Source organism: Phoxinus phoxinus (genome assembly GCF_949152265.1).
Source record: "Phoxinus phoxinus genome assembly, chromosome: 10".
In the NCBI taxonomy this organism is placed as follows: domain Eukaryota; kingdom Metazoa; phylum Chordata; class Actinopteri; order Cypriniformes; family Leuciscidae; genus Phoxinus; species Phoxinus phoxinus.
The window spans coordinates 2,461,038-2,481,037 of record NC_136885.1 but is presented as its reverse complement, the minus strand read 5'-3'; the positions used below and the strand labels follow the sequence as shown (position 1 = coordinate 2,481,037).

The 20,000-nt window shown below is 41.0% G+C and overlaps 1 pseudogene across 1 annotated transcript in view; it reads right to left on the bottom strand.

Annotated features, from left to right (window-relative positions):
• Positions 1 to 11,492: 11,492 nt before the first annotated feature.
• The window catches only part of LOC307005677, a 12,163-nt pseudogene continuing 3,655 nt past the window's right edge, over positions 11,493 to 20,000 (bottom strand). The window contains exon 2 of the transcript in view: positions 11,493 to 11,506. The product of the transcript in view is annotated as an uncharacterized misc_RNA (transcript). The remainder of the gene's footprint in view (positions 11,507 to 20,000) is intronic.

The window sequence follows — 20,000 nt, the reverse complement described above, 5'->3', positions numbered from 1 at the left end:
GAGGCAAGACCCTTGCTGGTGAACTCTGGCTAGAACTCCTGGGAGCAGAGCCACTGGAGGAAACGCATACAGGCGCATTTTGGGCCATGTGTGCGCAATCGCATCCAGACCCAGGGGGCTGGGTGACTCAGAGAGAAGAGGAGACATTGCGGTGTCCGCTGGGCGGCGAAGAGGTCCACCTCCGCTTCATAAAATCTGGTCCAGATCTGTTTTACTACATCTGGGTGGAATTTCCACTCCCCCATTGGTAATTTCTGTCCGGACAGTAAATTTGCTCCCACATTCAGATGCCCTGGAAATGTACACTGCCCTGAGTGACAGGAACTTTTCCGGGCCCCAGAGAAAATCTGCCTCACTATTCTGTACAGATTGCGTGAGCGTAGACCTCCCTGGTGATTTAAGTAAGAGGCTGCCGCTCTAGCACTAGGACATGACAGCGTCTCAACTGAGGGAGAAAGTATTTCAGGGCCAGAAATACATATTCCATCAACTTGAGGCAATTGATTTGCTAGTCAAGATGATGCCTCCCCAAACCCTTGGGCTGGACGATCACTTAAGACCGCTACCCAGCCCGACAGGCAGGCGTCTGTCGTTAGCATTATGCGACGAGAAGACGCACCAAGAGTGGGACCCAAGGTGAGGAACCGGGGTCTGAACCACGTAGAAAGGGAACGAAGCTACAGCGCGTAACCCTTACCATAAACATGGATTTTAGAAAGTACACGAAGCGTTCAGCGCGTGTCTTACCATAAACATGGATTTTTAGAAAGGACACAAAGCACCCAATGCGTGCTCTTGCCTCTATTTGCCCTTGGGGAATTTGAGCCACAAATGAAGTGGTCTCATGTGCAAAAGGCCCAGAGGGATCCCTGTGGACGCAGCTGCCATGAGACCTATCCTGACCTAGCCAGATGTTGCTTTAGGGTGTTTAAAAATGGTCTTGACAAGCGGGGGACAGTTGTGCCCCCGATGGTGACAGAGTCCCATTTAAACCCCAAGCACGTTGGAGAGTGAACGCTCTTCTTAGCGTTGCAACTCAACCCCATAGAGAGAAGCGTGGATCGATATTGATGTCGAAAGCACAAGCTCCTGAGACTGTGCCAGTATCAGTCAATCGTCTATGTAACATGGCTAGGTCGAATGGAAGAACCCGATATTGGTAGGCTTCGCCCCCAAAAGCAAACCTCGGGAGCTTCCTGTGTTGTGGCAATATTTCTATGTGAAAATATGCGTCTTTAAGATCGACCGTGAAGATCCAATCATGATGTTGAATTTGCAACACGATCTACTTGATAGTTAGCATCTTGAACTTGAGCGTTCTGACGGAACGGTTCAAGCCTCAAAGATCTAAAAACGGACGCAGTCCCCCATTTCTTTCTTGTGACAGCAGATGCGCCTACTTCTGTTTTATGGTAGTGGGAACACACCGTTAAAACGAGGAGGGCAACATATTCCTTTACTGTCTTTAGGACACAAAAAGAGATACTCGGCAGTAGCTTTCTGAAGACTAAAATTGAATCCTCTAATATAATTTCATGATTTAATATTATGTATCTATTATTATTCTTTATTAATATTCATAATCAATTGTATTATCTTATGAAGTTTAAAATGCATGAGTTAGACTATAGATTGCATGTACACATGTGTTTAAGGATCATATTCTAGACACAGACACAGGGAGGGGAGCTGGTAGAGTTATGGTAGAGTTAAGTGCTTAGAGGTATGCAATGTTCACTTAGCAGAGATGTTAAAATGATGATACTTCAAATTCGTACAGTTCGTATGCTCTTTGCAAGAAAATGAATGTTTCAACTGATGCAAATGTACCATTTGTATAACACTAATGTATACACCTCTAATGTATACACTGAAGGAACAGTTTCTTAATGTGGATAGTGGATTGACCATGTGCATTAGGTAGACATTCCATCTTTAAACATAAGCAATATGTTTTTCTACCTTACATGGAAGTTGTAAGTCTCTCTGTGACGTATATAAGCTAGATCGTACTGTACCAACTCAGAGAAGCATTAAGGCATGAGGGGGTGAGAGGAAGGAGGAAACACAGAGATTATGGGGTAAGGAAGGAGAAACCCAGAAACCATTTACATCTAGCATGATAGGGTGAGAAGATAGATAATGGGGAATAGAGAAATCTAGAATGAAGACCTCCTCTCATGTAGCCTTATTCTTATATGCCTGTGTTTCTCTCTGTCTGACACATAACACATGTTCAAATAATAAATCTCTTGGCAAGATATCAGGTGTAGCTTCCGTGATTCAACAATTATGGGGGAAGCACGATTTTTAGAATCTACAGTTGGCGTCACGAACAGGATCGCATCTTCAGGCATTTGTCTCAATCATTTCAGGTAAGACCTTATTTCATTCTAAAATAATTCTAAGTCTGCCTGATGATGAGACATTGACTGAAACTGCTTAAAAGAACTGTGTTATTTAAAGTACCAGTTGTGTTGCCAATGAATATATGTCAGATATAGTAAAAAAAAAAGGAAAACATTTGGAATTTAATAATTCAATTTAATTTGGCTTATTTAAGTTCCTCTGATCAGTAAACCTCTAAGAATATTTGAAATGCTGGGATGGAGATGGATCTTTTTTAGAAAGAAGACCATTTAGTCGAATATTTAGAATTAGCCGTAAGACGATTAAGCAATTAGCTTGTTATAACTGGCAGGTGGTCGGAATATGGCGGGACTGTAAAAAGTTTAATCCCTAAAATATTTCCAACACACCAAAGAATCGTTTCAGAAGGAGACGAGGATAGTGTCACAAGCAGTGATTTATAGCGGTTTAAAGTGGCGGGTCTGTGCTTAGTTAGTGCAGTGCAGTATATAGAGATACCAAGAAACCCTAAAACGTTTAAATACGCAGAGGATTGAACCCTTAGAAGAAGGGTATCAATGAAAATAGAAGCTAGAATTGCGGGCATTCTATTTTTGACCGTAAAGTTGTTCAAATATTTGAGGAATACTGATCTGAGTTAAACTTAAAGAAAAAGAAAAAAAAAAAAAAAAATTATCTGAGATTAAACTAGGGGGGAAAAAAACTAAATAAAGAAAAAAGAAAAGATTACTGAAAATATAAGGTTTAATTTTGTTTTTAACTTTTCTTAATTTTCTTTTCCCTGAGTTCCTATAGTGTTGAGAGAAGAGAGAGAGTGAAGCAGCCCCTCCCTTCAGAATTCGCTCTATACACACACACATAAAGTTGGAGAAGAGAGAGAGTGAAGCAGCCCCTCCCTTCGGAATTGGCTATACCTTCTCATACACACACACACACACACACACATAAAGTTGGAGAAGAGAGAGAGAGTGAAGCAGCCCCTCCCTTTGGAATTGGCTATACCTTCTCACACACACACACACATAGGAAGAGAGGGAGAAGCAGGGTAGCCCTCTCGTGAAGTTTACACACACACATACACGCACACACACACATAGCCCTGCTGTTTTGAGCACACAGAGTGACAAATACTTATCAAAATGGCAGAAAGTGGCTTTAATAGCAGAATAATATCTGCTTGGTACCTGGAAAGGAAAAGCAAGAAGCAAGCTAAGCTTTTGAAAAAAGGACTGAATATCAACGCATCTATGGATGCACAGTTGAGCTGGTTCGAGGCCCAAAAAGATAAGGTCAAATCAAAAGCATTCCCAATTCTGGCAGCTCATTGGATAGTGAAACAAGGTGGAATTTGTTGCGATATAAATGGTGGTCCAGTACCACTTGTTGAAGCAATGAAGCCTCAAATTGAAGCATATAACAAGTTGAACAAAATCATGTCTATTAAATGTTCAGAGGAAGAAAATACAACCAGTGATGATTCATTTGATCCAGATTGGACAAATATAATAACTGAAGCTGAGAGAAAATATTCACAACCACCAGTGAAATCCACAACAACTGTAACGCCTCCTCCTTGCAACCCAATTTATCCAACTTTGCCTGAACAATGTACAAGTTCATCTAAACCTCTGACACAGCCTCAAGCTTCGAGATCAAATGGAGGTCCAGTTGACAAAATGTATATTGCATCTGCACAAGCAGCTCCAATAATAACAAGATCTAAATCAGCCCAGCCAAATAGAGACATGCTGCGATGGACACCAGCTCGTAATTATGCGTCTGACTGGGGTGAGGAGACGAGAGATGACGACATGATCACAGTTGATAAGATCGGCCCTGAATTTTCTTCACCTGCGATTAAAAGGGAAGAATCTGAAATGATGACCGAAGAGAGACCATTCACACCAGGAGAACGTCAAGCCATTCTCACAGCCTTGCCTCCTCTAAAGAGACAAGATCCAAACACAGAGTTTTGGAGAGAATTAGACTCTCTGGTTGAAGCACATCAAATGACACTACGAGACGTTCACACGATTGTGAAAGCGAAAATCCCAAGAGACCGATGGGAACGCTTGCCAGCATCGATAACAACAGCCCAATGGGTAGACTTGTGGGTTGATGGCCAGGGACGACCCCTGGGTCTTTGGCAAACATTAGATGAGTTCCGAAAAGTAATCCAAGAAATCTTGGGAAGCGGTAAAATTCCATTCACATCAGTGACATTGATTAAGCAAAAGGATGATGAATCTCCAGATGAATATGCTCTGCGTAAGTGGAATGTTTATGAGAGATGGGCCCTCTGTGCTAAGAAACAACCTGACAGAGATGATGTACAGTTCACTGACACACTTGTGGATGGCTTTAGCTCTAAATACCAACAAGCCTTATCACTTGGAGTCAATCCAGGTGAGACATTTGACCAAATTATGCAATGGGCTGGCCGTCTAGAAATGGCTATGAGATCAAACAAGGAAGAAGGAAACAAGCCATATCGAAGAGGAGTGGCATCAGCTCAATACAACATGGACACAAAGAATAGGATGGTTGTTTGCGGCAACTGTGGAAAGCGTGGCCACTCAAGAAATGATTGTTGGGCTAAAGGAGGTGGAGCAGAAGGCCAAGGTCCATCATTTAAACAAGTCAGTGCGAAAAACTATGATGAAACCTCTCGAGGGAAGACGTGGACGGAAGCCCAAGTCCGACAGCTCATAGAGGGAATTATGCGTCCGCAATAGGAATCAGCGGCCCCCTGTATTAGTAAGAAAAGAGACAATCGCCTTTTCATCAATGCATTAATAGGGGGCCACCCATGCGACATTCTGGTTGACACAGGAGCAGCGATTTCAATAACAAATCTGAACCTACCTACAACAGATGAAACTATGGACGTTGAAGGAGTTGGAGGAGGTATCACAACATTTCACAAAAGTATACAAGTTCCACTGCAAATACATGAAGATGAAGTCTTATGGACATCTTTCTGGGTGGGGCCGAATTCACAAGGAAGCCTTATTGGCATGGACATTCTTCCATTGTTGAACATGATCATCTTCACTGACAGTCGTCAGATCGCTACGACTGCTGGGATAATACCACATGAAGATCGCACATGTAACCTAAGGTCTGTTGGTACAGCAAAACCAATTATCAGAGACTGGAGAAAAGACGGTGTGTGGGGTCTTCTGTGCAGTGTATATCCAGATGTTTGGGCTAAACACAAATTGGATTGTGGCAAAGCCAACATTGATCCCATTGTCATTGAGGGACCAATACATGCCCCTCATAAACAATACCCCATCCGACCTGAAGCAAGACAAGCCGTGGAAGAGATAGTGGCAGACTTGGAAGCTGAAGGGATCATCAGACAAACTTTATCTACCACTAATAGTCCTGTCTGGCCTGTCAAGAAATCCGATAACTCATGGCGATTAACCATTGATTACACAAGACTTAACAGTGTAACACCAAAACCGCATCCTATTGTGGCCAATCCTGCCACCATTCTGAATGATATTCCAGGAAATGCAAGAATTTTTAAGGTACTGGATGTACTGTCGGCTTTCTGGTCTATACCTATTGACGAAAGATCTCAAGAGAAATTGGCCTTCACAGTGGGCGCAAAACAGTATGCTTGGAACAGACTCCCACAAGGTCTTAATATTTCTCCTGTGGTATTTCATAGAACTTTGGACCAGTTCTTAACGGAGCAAAAAGCTGAAATTGAGAGTTCCGGAAGTGTTTGCCTCCAATATGTTGATGACTTGTTGATTGCAAGCCCAGATGAAAACAGCCATATATTTGCTCTGAATGTTATCCTACAAGCCCTTAAGAAAGGAGGATTCAAAGTCAACCCCGACAAAGCACAGCTGGCCAAAACCAAGGTTATCTACTTGGGCCAGGAAATATCAGTCGAGGGAAGGAGAATGACAACAGAGCGTATAGAGGCATTACGACAACTTCCAAAACCTCTAACAGTTACAGGAATGCGGAAGGTGATGGGACTTTTCAACTATTGTCGACAGTATACACCTGATTTTGCCAGCATCACTAGCCCACTCATCGATCTGTACAAGGGAGGAAAGCCTGGAGTGGAACAGATAAACTGGACACCGGAAGCTGAGGAAGCGTTTACTTCTATGAAAGAGAAACTGACTTCAGCCCCAGCCTTGGGACTTCCTGATGGACGATTGCCATTTCATTTGTGGACCAGAGTGGGAGATGAGACCTACTCAGCAGTACTGTGTCAAAAACCAGGTGATCAGTACAGACCCGTCGGATACTTTTCCGCAAAGATTCCTGTCACTATGATTGGGCAACCACGATGTATACAAGCCCTCGATGGTGCCACATGGGCAGTGGATGCAGTTGAAAATCTGATAGGAGCACAAACTATCATATTGCACACTCCACACAGTATAGTGACGCTGTTGAACAACACAAACATCAAGACTATAACTGATGCGAGGAGAGCAAAATGGGAAGCAACTTTGTTGAACAAGGATTTGAGAGTGGAAATCATCAGGGACACTTCTCTTAACCCTGCAACAATGATGCTGGAACCACATGAGGGAATACCACACGAGTGTGAAAAACAGGTAGAAGAAGAAAGTCTTGGTCCTGTTAATCCAATCCCTCTTGAAAATCCAGATACAGAGTTATGGGTCGATGGATCCAGTTATTATGTTGATGGAAAACGACATACTGGATGGGCTGTAGTTGAAGTTGATGGAACTGTTGTGAAGAAAGGAGCTCTTTCTGGGCAATTTTCAGCACAAGTAGCTGAGCTCATGGCGCTTACAGAAGCTCTTGAACTATCAGAAGGAGATCGAGTCAACATCTACACAGATAGTCGTTATGCTTTTGGCGTGGTCCATGACTACCTTGCCCTATGGAAAAGACGTGGACTTATCACTAGCAGTGGGAGCGAAATACAACATGCTTCCATAATTCGCCGTTTGATTACAGCATGTCACTTACCCAAAGAAGCAGCCGTGATCAAAGTAAAATCACATCAATCTGACAAGTCCAAAGAAAGTCAAGGAAACACGGCAGCAGATGCAGCAGCTAGAGAAGCAGCTCTACTCCCTCTTACTCCTGTTACCATAGTGCAGGAAAACAGCAAAGATAATCCTGAGCTCCATCTTCTGTCATATCAAACAGAGACAGATGAAGAGAAAGAACAATGGATAAAAGCAGGAGCGAAAGAAGATGATCAAGGTATCTGGAGAATTCCAACAGGACAAGTGGTGATGCCTATCGGAACAAGAAGAGAACTAATGCAGCTGTATCATGGAAAAGTGCATGCTGGAGCAAAGGCAATGAAAGCTCAAATCAGCGAGACGTGGTGGTGGCCACGAATGATGAGAGACATTGATGATTACTGTAGGAGATGCTTGATCTGCCTGAAAGCAAATGTGGGAAAATCTGTAAAGGTGCGAATGTCACATGCACCCAGACCAACAGGTCCATGGACACACCTCCAAATCGATTTCACAGGACCATTATCACCCAGTGGAGGGTACCAATACATTCTAGTAATCATGGACAGATTTACTAGGTGGGTGGAAGCATTCACCACGAAAACTTGCACTGCTGAAGCGGCAGCACGAGTAATGGTGGAAGAAGTTTTTCCTCGCTGGGGTCTTCCATATGAACTTGATTCTGACAATGGAACTCACTTCACTGGAAAACTGATGAAGGAAGCAATGAAGTTGATGGGGATTAAACAGAAATTCCACATTCCGTACCGGCCACAAAGTTCTGGGATGGTAGAGAGGATGAACAGATCGTTGAAAACCGCTCTTACCAAAGCCATTCTGCAAACTGGCCAAGGTTGGCATAAGTTGTTACCTGCTATTCTGTGGAACTTGAGAGCAACTCCAAACAGAGTTACAGGACTAACTCCTTTTGAACTGATGACTGGAAGAGCAATGGTTCTACCTCCTGACGCTCCGCCACCTGCAGGAACAGGAGGAGATTCTACTTTGTTCCAAGAAAAGCTACGACGCTATCTCACAATGCTGGACAAAGCTGCTAAAGACAATAATAAGAAAGTGCGAGAAGCTCAACAGCAATGGGATGAAAAACACACACCTACTGACATTCCACACATTCCCGAGTTAGGCAGTTTTGTTATGGTCAAACGTATTGCTAGGAAAGGTTTAGAGCCTAGATGGGAGGGACCATATGAGATACTCTTAACAACTGATACAAGTGTTTGTCTTAAAGGGAAGGGTGTGGGAACAGATAGATGGTACCATTGGTCACAAGTTAAACCTTGCTTAGTGAATGAACAAAATGATAATGACGGCTTATGGCCTGAGATTGAGCAATGTTCATTCATTGTCTTTAAAGATTGGGAACAAAGAAGTGATGTTTAATTATTTCTCTGCTTCCATTTCAGGAATCAATTCCATTGACATTGATTAGAGATGGTTGCAAGTTGTTCTCAATACCCAACGACAATGGTATGCTTATTTTTAATTTTACTTGGCATTTACCAAGGAAGCCAAGCTTTATGGACTCCTCGAGTTCAAGGAATCACTCGGAATGCAACTCTGAAATCTGGCCAACATTTTACTCTACCCTTTATTTCCAAATGGGGATTATGGGATTGGGTGCCACATAATGATAAAGACCTTGCTAAATATCGTGAGGGCATCTACGGTGGATGTAACTTTCACCATCAATGTTACACAAGCAGAGTAATTTGGCCGGTGAAAGATGGGGGGTATACTGGTAGTGCTCAAAGACGAGAAATTTGTTCAAAAGAACAATGTGAAATTGTGGGGTTAAACCTCATAAATTCTACTAATGTGGAAATTAACTTTGTTTTGAATCGTACCCACATGCTTACAATATGGGATTCATTAGCCAAGGGATGTATCTATCCCATAGTGTTACCATGTGAAGGATTTCTGTGGGATACTTCCTCAGGGACAACAAGATTCAAGGGAAATTACGTACGAGTTTGGCATTCGGAAGATGAGAATGAATATTGTGAGACTGAATTAGAAACTGGGGAAATTGGAAGGTGTTTTTATCTTTCTGCGGAAAATACAAACAAAGCTAAAACATGCCCAAGTACAACTATTGCACCAGCTCATGGTATTTTGTTAGCAAAAGAAACCAAAACCTTGATAAATGAAGCCCACATGGTGCGACAACGCATTAATTATAGCTTGAAATCCCTTCTTACCGTTTTTGATCAGTCTTATTGTGGAAATTTCACACAAATAAGGAGTTGGTTGGAAAAAGAAGTTAAATATTATACCTCTAAAGATCCTCTGAGTAGTCAAAATCGTAAACCTCGAAGTATATGGGGAGACATAGCGGGGGTATTTGGTTCTGTCAATTCAATTAGTAATACCGCTCAAATTAATCAACTAAGCGAGTACACTCAGTGGGTGGGAACAATGAGTGGGAAAGGACTCACTAAGGCCCTTCAAGGTACTCTACATATTATAGCAGCGGGTCAGCATCTTAATAATGCTGCAAAGGAATTGGCAGATGCGTTAACGCAATCATCTAACTTTGAGACACATCGTGCAGCGTGTTTATTTTTAGCTCAGAATTTAAAGGATCAAATGGTAGAGGACATTCAAGTTATTCGGATGGGTCAAGTTCCTGAGCGAATAGCGGAATCTTTGTTATTGGTTTTCGGTAATCAACTTAATTTGACTTCTGCTAAACATGTCCCATTAGTTAAAATTGGCATTAATGAAAATTCGTTGTCAGGGTCTGGAATATTACCTTTGACTATGATATGGCCTCAATATGGGAAGCGCAATATTATGACAGTTAGACGATTCCAATCAATGGGGGTTAGACAAGGAAATTCAGTAATTAGATTAGGTAGGAATGGATATTGGGCTGAAGGCGACACACCAATGATTTCTACCACAGACTGTTGTGTTGAGGAACATGAGTGGGTAATTTGCTCATGTTCCACAATGTTTAGTCTATCTCTTAATGGTTCTGCAGTTTGGGAAGTAGTTCCTTTAGATCAAGCCACAGGTGCATGGCAGGTGTCAGAAGCACAGTGGTGCATATTACATGATGGAATAAGTGAAAATATGATATACGGAGGGAAGTTGTGTCCAATTCCTCTTGATCCATTTTGTCTTGAGATTCTCTATCCTCTTCACTTAGGTGGAATTCATGTTCCACATGTGCAATTGTTGCAATTAGAGCCACAATGGTGGAATAATGATTTAGTAGAAGAAAGGAATTATGAACTCTTTGAAATGGTGAGAAGAGTTAAAAAGAGTGTTAAAGCAGCTCAAGAGGAGGGAATTCAAGCAATGGGTCATGTTATCGTAGCAAATGGAATAGCTAAATTGATGTCTGAGAGAAAGTTAACACAAATTCCGGGAAATCTATCATGGTCGGAATGGATAGTTTTGACTATGGTAGGATGTTTGGTGTTTCTGTTAGCAATACAACTCATAATATGTGTTACTAGAAGGAAGATAACCAAACCTGTTAAATTGGTTATTACTAGCCAAATGGATAGAACCAAGAATGGGACATATGGAGTAAAATAGGAGATTTTACACATGCTACAAAACACAACCTCACAAACAATGAACACTCCCTTACTGATTTACAACCCCAAGGGATAGGATCCTTTAACATCATTGTTTATTTTGGTTGTTGTTTTGGCCGGGAACTTGAGGAGTACTTAACGAGTCAAGGCACCGGCAGAAGATTTATTCGTTTTTTCTTTTCTTAGATGATTGGGGTACATTTTAAATGCTTACACATAGACGTTAAATGACACATAGTATGTGGGAACATAACATGGGTTGGGGTTCTTTGTTATTTGTTTTGTTTTATTTTCTTTTTCCATTCTTCTGTCCTTTTATGTCTATGTCTTGGTCTGTTATTTCTCCTCCTCACTATCACTTCAATAGGTTGGCCACCTGGGAATGATGGTGTGGAACTGACGGCCGTAGTTCCAGTGGAGGGAGATGAAGACTAAAATTGAATCCTCTAATATAATTTCATGATTTAATATTATGTATCTATTATTATTCTTTATTAATATTCATAATCAATTGTATTATCTTATGAAGTTTAAAATGCATGAGTTAGACTATAGATTGCATGTACACATGTGTTTAAGGATCATATTCTAGACACAGACACAGGGAGGGGAGCTGGTAGAGTTATGGTAGAGTTAAGTGCTTAGAGGTATGCAATGTTCACTTAGCAGAGATGTTAAAATGATGATACTTCAAATTCGTACAGTTCGTATGCTCTTTGCAAGAAAATGAATGTTTCAACTGATGCAAATGTACCATTTGTATAACACTAATGTATACACCTCTAATGTATACACTGAAGGAACAGTTTCTTAATGTGGATAGTGGATTGACCATGTGCATTAGGTAGACATTCCATCTTTAAACATAAGCAATATGTTTTTCTACCTTACATGGAAGTTGTAAGTCTCTCTGTGACGTATATAAGCTAGATCGTACTGTACCAACTCAGAGAAGCATTAAGGCATGAGGGGGTGAGAGGAAGGAGGAAACACAGAGATTATGGGGTAAGGAAGGAGAAACCCAGAAACCATTTACATCTAGCATGATGGGGTGAGAATATAGATAATGGGGAATAGAGAAATCTAGAATGAAGACCTCCTCTCATGTAGCCTTATTCTTATATGCCTGTGTTTCTCTCTGTCTGACACATTAAACATGTTCAAATAATAAATCTCTTGGCAAGATATCAGGTGTAGCTTCCGTGATTCAACAATTATGGGGGAAGCACGATTTTTAGAATCTACACTTTCACACTGCCAAAGTCTCTTTAAAGGGTACCAAATTTAATACTTTGAATTGGGGGAATGTTAACTGTTCTGTGTCCTGGGCGATAACAGGAAACAACAGAACCTTCAACATTTCGCTGGAAACCGCTACCCCCTGAATCACCAAAGGTGGCAGGGATGTAACAGTGGTTTCGTGAGGGTGTCAGGTAGGAGCTGATTGATGTATTTTACATGCCCTACCCCGAAGGGGCACACCCCCACAGACCTGGGAAAAAAAAACTCAGGATTTCTGTCTCTGGTATATTATGAGGCTGCTGAGCGCGACAAACCGGTCCCCAGTCATTACGAGGGGGGAACGCAACTCGCCACACTCTGCTTTTGAGCCCTCTTTTTAAATCAGATCAGCCTGGTACGCCTGCAACACTGCCATAGTGTGCAGAGCAGCACCAGTCTGACCCCCACCAGCGTGGATGTCCTTATACACAGCATGGTGGGTAGTGCTGACTCCTTAAATGACGATGAGCCACAGAGAAGAGATAGCCAGCGAGCGTCTCTTCGGACTGGCGCATCATTGTATGCACATGCCCCCATGATAGTCTAATAAATTGACATCAAGGGCACAAAGAATAAGGTTTTCCCCATGCACGAGTTAACGTCATGGAGATCCTCAAGGAGGACAGTCTAGCTGTAATCTGGCCACTGCACGAGTCACCAACTCGAGTAACCTCTCACACGCTTATCATAACGAGAGAAGTGCTCGGAGTCAGTACTCTCAAAGTCCATCATAATATATATATATATATTTTTAGATGGCTTTTACAATATTTAATCCCTCAGAATTAAATGCGGCCAAAGAACAGCCAGACAATAAATTATTACAAGCATTTGATATATTGCATTGAATATCTGATTTCTCATCATCATTCAATTCATCAGCAATAAATACAGCCAAATATCAATCAGACACGGTCTGGATGACAGGCTGTATTTAAATCCTTCATAAGATCAGCCTGGTATGCCTGTAGTGTACAGCGCAGTACCAGCCTGACCCGCTGAAAATGCATGTGATAATACGATCCCAGGGGAGAGAAAGCTCGCGCGCGTCTCTCCAATCTGAGACAGCATCATATAATCGCGTGCCTCTGCACCCGCGATAGTCGAATTGGTCGACGTCGAGGGCACAAAGACACATCATGTATAAATATATAAATTATATTTACATCTTTATTTATAATCTTTGAGTGTCTTTTTGTTGTGATCAGTGTAGTCTGGCCACTGCACGAACGATCGCCCCGAGCAGTTCTCCTTTTATTATCACGGGAGGAACGCTCGTAGGCGGCAAACTCACGAGATTAAATGTCCTCTGCCCGAGCCGAAGAAGCGCCGAGGCACGCTTCGGTAGTCAGGCAAAAGGACATCGCGATCTGGAGAGAGAGCAAGCGAAAAGGACGCACCCGTCTCTCGCTCCTCAGCCAGATCGACACGCGAGCCCCACAATCGCATTGTGGGTGCCACCCCTTTGAAATAAGCAAAGCGAACGCGAAGCACTTTAACTGTGAACATTCCACTGTGCTCGAATTCACCATGCTCAAACACAAGGGCAGCATGCTCTTTTCCAAACAAACAAAGCAGTAAGCGTGTGTATCCAGTTCTGAATAGGACGAGAACATGGAGGGACACAGCGCTTACTCCATTGACACATTTCTCTTTCACTTTTTCTAAACTCCTTTTTAGATCGTAGAGAGATGAGAAAGAGAAAATCTGCACACTGTCAGTGATAAACTAAATAACTCCTAACAAAGATCTGTAGAGAGGAGATAAATGCTTGCACACCAAACACAGAAAGGTCTCTGAAGACAAAAGACCTGACGATGCACCTGCGGCTCATCTAATTATAGCCTCGCGTCGCGGGTGCGCGCCGATGACGTCACCGACCGAGGCTATATTACTTCCGGTCGATTCCATCGACGTGTTTACACACTATATTCACAGCAGGTCACGATTAAAGACGTTCCCAATGCGCTAAGCAGCGCAGCATCGATTGTAGCTTTTGAAAGGGAACACCCACTGAGAATTATTCTGATTGTGCCCTAGTTATTGGCGATTCTATTACACGGAACGTGAAAATAGAGACACCAGCCACCATAGTCACATGTTTGCCGGGAGCCAGAGCGCCTGACATCAAAGCAAATTTAAAAGTGCTGGCTAATGCTAAACGTAAATTCTCTAAGATTATTATTCACGTCGGCACTAATGATGTTCGACTGCACCAGTCGGAGATCACCAAAATTAATATTAAAGAGGTGTGTGAACTTGCAAGTACGATGTCAAGCACTGTAATTTGCTTTGGCCCCCTTCCTGTTCGCAGGAGTGATGAGATAGTTAGTAGATTGTGTTCACTCAATGGCTGTCTGTCTGGGTGGTGTCCGCAGAATAATATAGAATTCATAGACAATTGGAAAAGCTTTTGGGGCAAACCTGACCTGTTGAAAAGAGATGGTATTCATCCCTCCTGGGATGGTGCTGCTCTTCTCTCTAGTAATTTGGCTCATAGTCTTAGAGATAAAACATGACAATCTGGGCCTCAGGTCAGGAAGCAGACAGACTGGCTTAACCGACCGTCTGCTAGCGGCCTCACGTCACCAAGGTCAGATAAATCCCATCACATAGAGCCTCTTTCACCTAGATATCATCATATAGAGCCTCTTTCACCTATATATCATCACATAGAGCCTCTTTCACCTAGATATCATCATATAGAGCCTCTTTCACCTAGATATCATCACATAGAGACTCTTTCACCTAGATATCATCATATAGAGCCTCTTTCACCTAGATATCATCATATAGAGCCTCTTTCACCTAGATATCATCACATAGAGCCTCTTTCACCTAGATATCATCATATAGAGACTCTTTCACCTAGATATCATCACATAGAGCCTCTTTCACCTAGATATCATCATATAGAGCCTCTTTCACCTAGATATCATCACATAGAGACTCTTTCACCTAGATATCATCATATAGAGCCTCTTTCACCTAGATATCATCATATAGAGAATCTTTCACCTAGATATCATCACATAGAGAATCTTTCACCTAAATATCATCATATAGAGCCTCTTTCACCTAGATATCATCACATAGAGACTCTTTCACCTAGATATCATCATATAGAGACTCTTTCACCTAGATATCATCATATAGAGACTCTTTCACCTAGATATCATCATATAGAGCCTCTTTCACCTAGATATCATCACATAGAGACTCTTTCACCTAGATATCATCATATAGAGAATCTTTCACCTAGATATCATCATATAGAGCCTCTTTCACCTAGATATCATCATATAGAGCCTCTTTCACCTAGATATCATCACATAGAGACTCTTTCACCTAGATATCATCATATAGAGAATCTTTCACCTAGATATCATCATATAGAGAATCTTTCACCTAGATATCATCATATAGAGACTCTTTCACCTAGATATCATCATATATAACCTCTTTCACCTAGATATCATCATATAGAGCCTCTTTCACCTAGATATCATCATATAGAGACTCTTTCACCTAGATATCATCATATAGAGAATCTTTCACCTAGATATCATCACATAGAGAATCTTTCACCTAGATATCATCATATAGAGAATCTTTCACCTAGATATCATCATATAGAGACTCTTTCACCTAGATATCATCACATAGAGACTCTTTCACCTAGATATCATCATATAGAGACTCTTTCACCTAGATATCATCACATAGAGACTCTTTCACCTAGATATCATCATATAGAGACTCTTTCACCTAGATATCATCATATAGAGACTCTTTCACCTAGATATCATCATATAGAGCCTCTTTCACCTAGATATCATCATATAGAGCCTCTTTCACCTAGATATCATCACATAGAGACTCTTTCACCTAGATATCATCATATAGAGACTCTTTCACCTAGATATCATCATATAGAGCCTCTTTCACCTAGATATCATCATATAGAGACTCTTTCACCTAGATATCATCACATAGAGACTCTTTCACCTAGATATCATCACATAGAGACTCTTTCACCTAGATATCATCATATAGAACCTCTTTCACCTAGATATCATCATATAGAGACTCTTTCACCTAGATATCATCATATAGAGACTCTTTCACCTAGATATCATCACATAGAGACTCTTTCCCCTAGATATCATCACATAGAGACTCTTTCACCTAGATATCATCATATAGAGACTCTTTCGCCTAGATATCATCACATAGAGACTCTTTCACCTAGATATCATCATATAGAGCCTCTTTCACCTAGATATCATCATATAGAGAATCTTTAACCTAGATATCATCACATAGAGAATCTTTCACCTAAATATCATCACATAGAGACTCTTTCACCTAAATATCATCATATAGAGAATCTTTCACCTAAATATCATCATATAGAGACTCTTTCACCTAGATATCATCACATAGAGACTCTTTCACCTAGATATCATCATATAGAGACTGTGTCTGTTCCCCGAACTTGGAAATCCAAAAAAACGTTCAAACCCATCTAAGGTTAAAAATGTAATTGATCTTCAACAAATAAAAAACAGATATAATACGGATGAGCAAATGATAAAGCTTGGGTTGCTGAATATTCGATCTCTTACTTCAAAAGCGCTAATAGTTAATGATATGCTTACAGATTATAACCTAGATGTGCTGTGTTTGACAGAAACCTGGCTAAAACCAAACGATTACATTGCTTTAAATGAGTCAACCCCACAAGATTACGGTTATAAACATGAACCTCGTCTGAAACGCAAAGGAGGAGGTGTTGCTGTAATTTATAGTAATATTTTCAAAACCACTAAGAAATCTAGTTGTAAATATAATTATTTTGAAGTGTTGGTGCTTAATGTAAAAATATCTAGTGTAAACGATAAATCACGTTTGAAAATTCTGCTGGCTACTGTATACAGGCCACCAGGGCACCATACAGACTTTATCAAAGAATTTGCGGACTTTCTATCAGAATTAGTATTGGCTGCAGATAAAGTACTAATTGTTGGTGACTTTAATATACACATAGATAATGAAAAAGATGCATTGGGATTGGCATTTAAAGACATTATAAACTCAATTGGAGTTAGACAACACGTGTCAGGACCGACTCATTGTCGTAATCATACTCTAGATCTAATACTATCACATGGAATAGATGTTGATGCCGTTGAAATACTGCAACAGAGCGATGATGACATCTATGATGACATCGTCTTGTGTAAATTACATTTAGCCAAAGCTGCAAAGCCGACTCCGTGTTATAAATATGTTAGACCGATCACTTCTGCCACTAAAGATTGCTTTATCAATAATCTTCCTAATCAGTTTCATCATCTCAGCATCCCGGATAGCTTAGAAGAACTTGATATTGCAACAGAAACTTTTAACTCTCTCTTTTCCAGCACTTTAGACACAGTTGCTCCGCTGCGCTTAAAGAATATTAAAGAACATAGTCCAACGCCGTGGCACAACGAGCACACTCAGGCCCTTAAGAGATCAGCCAGAAAAATGGAGCGCAACTGGAAGAAAACTAAACTAGAGGTGTTTCGGATTTCATGGAAGGAGAGCTCGATTGCTTACAGAGAGGCTTTAAAAGCTGCTAGATCTGCTTATTTTTCAACCCTATTAGAAGAAAATAAACATAATCCTAGGTATTTATTTGAAACAGTGGCTAAACTAACGAAAAAGAAAGCTTCAGGCCCAGAAGCTTCCAAGAAACACAGCAGTAATGACTTTACCCCCTGCGCAAAGTTACCTCCAGATGACGTAGTTTCAACGGTGTGCTTGTCCGTCCTATGTCGGTATCAGGAGGGTGCAGACTGTGACGCCAGACAACGTATTTTTTCGACATCTACCGCACGTCTAATGTTGACATCCGTGGGACCTCCGTGTGAGGGTTATTTATAGTCCAAATGTGGTAGTTTGTGGACGTCTTTTCAACATCAAATTTAGACAAATTTTACGTTGTTTTTATACAACTTCTATATCTGGGTGGAGGACGTGTTTTCTGTACCATTGTATTTACATTTATGCATTTGGCAGATGCTTTTTATCCAAAGTGATTACATTGCATTACACATTTATATTCCTATCAGTTCCTGCTTTCCCTGGGAATTGAACCCATGATCTTGCGTTGCAAGCACCAATGCTCTACTGTTTGAGCTACAGGAAAACTATATTAAACTGTGTCTCCAGTTATCACCTGCTGCTGAGACAATCAAATGAGTTTTTGGAAAACGATCTTAGATAATTATTAATAATCTGTATTCATATGTATTAATCATGTTTATAACAACAATGTTGATATTTGTAACTAAAAAAATATTATATATTAATCATGTAAATTTCCTGCACCTGTCAAAGACGTCCAAAAAATTACCCTTTTCAAAGGTCAAATGTTGAATGTCAATATGACGTCCAAGTTGGGTCATGGTTAGATGTCCAAATAGCAGACCTAGATTGCACGTTGCATAAAGGTCAAAAATTGGTCTTGGACCGACTGACGCAATATAGACATGATCTGCCTGTCCAATAGACGTCTGATGTTTAGTGGGTATGAACTTCTTCACTTATAAGATCGATAATATCAGGGACAAAATTATAACTATGCAACCGTCTAATACAGTATCTCATCAGGAAGTGCATTGTAGTCTCCCTGAGGGAAAATTTGATTCATTCATTGCTATAGGAGAGGAAGAATTTTGCAAACTCGTCAAATCATCTAAATCGACAACGTGCATGTTAGACCCTATACCGACTAAGCTGCTGAAAGAGATGCTTCCAGATGTCATAGATCCTCTTCTTAATATCATTAATTCATCTTTGTCTCTAGGATACGTACCAAAAACCTTTAAGCTAGCTATGATTAAACCGCTTGTTAAAAAACAGCAACTTGATCCTACAAAACTAGTCAATTACAGGCCGATCTCTAATCTGCCATTTCTGTCAAAGATATTAGAAAAAGCAGTATCCTCACAACTGTGTTCCTTTCTTGAAAGAAATGATATCTGCGAGGATTTTCAGTCCGGATTTAGACCGTACCATAGTACCGAGACAGCTCTCGTTAGAGTCACAAATGATTTGCTCTTATCATCCGATCGTGGTTGTATCTCTCGTCATATGCTCTCAATGAATAATGCAGAACAATTAGTTCATGCGTTTATGACCTCAAGGCTAGATTATTGTAATGCTCTACTGGGTGGTTGCCCTGCACGCTTAATAAACAAACTACAGCTAGTTCAAAACGCAGCAGCTCGAGTTCTTACCAGAACCAGGAAGTATGACCATATTAGCCCCGTTCTGTCAACACTGCATTGGCTGCCTATTAAACATCGTATAAATTTTAAAATATTGCTGATCACTTACAAAGCACTAAATGGTTTAGCTCCGCAGTTCTTGAGCGAGCTCTTAACGCATTATAGTCCTTCACGTCTATTGCGATCTCAAAACTCCGGCCAGTTAATAATACCTAGAATATCAAAATCGACTGCTGGCGGTAGATCCTTTTCCTATTTAGCACCAAAACTTTGGAACAGTCTTCCTACCATTGTCCGGGAAGCAGACACACTCTGTCAGTTCAAATCTAGACTAAAAACACATCTCTTCGGCCTAGCATACACATAACACATTATAGACTTCTATAATTAGGCTGCATAGTTTAGAACAGCCGGGACCGGGAACACTTCCCGTAATCCTGATGTACTTGGTACATCATAAGAAGGATGGCGTCTACGCTAATATTAGTCTCTCTGTCTATCCCGAGGTTTACCGCTGTCCA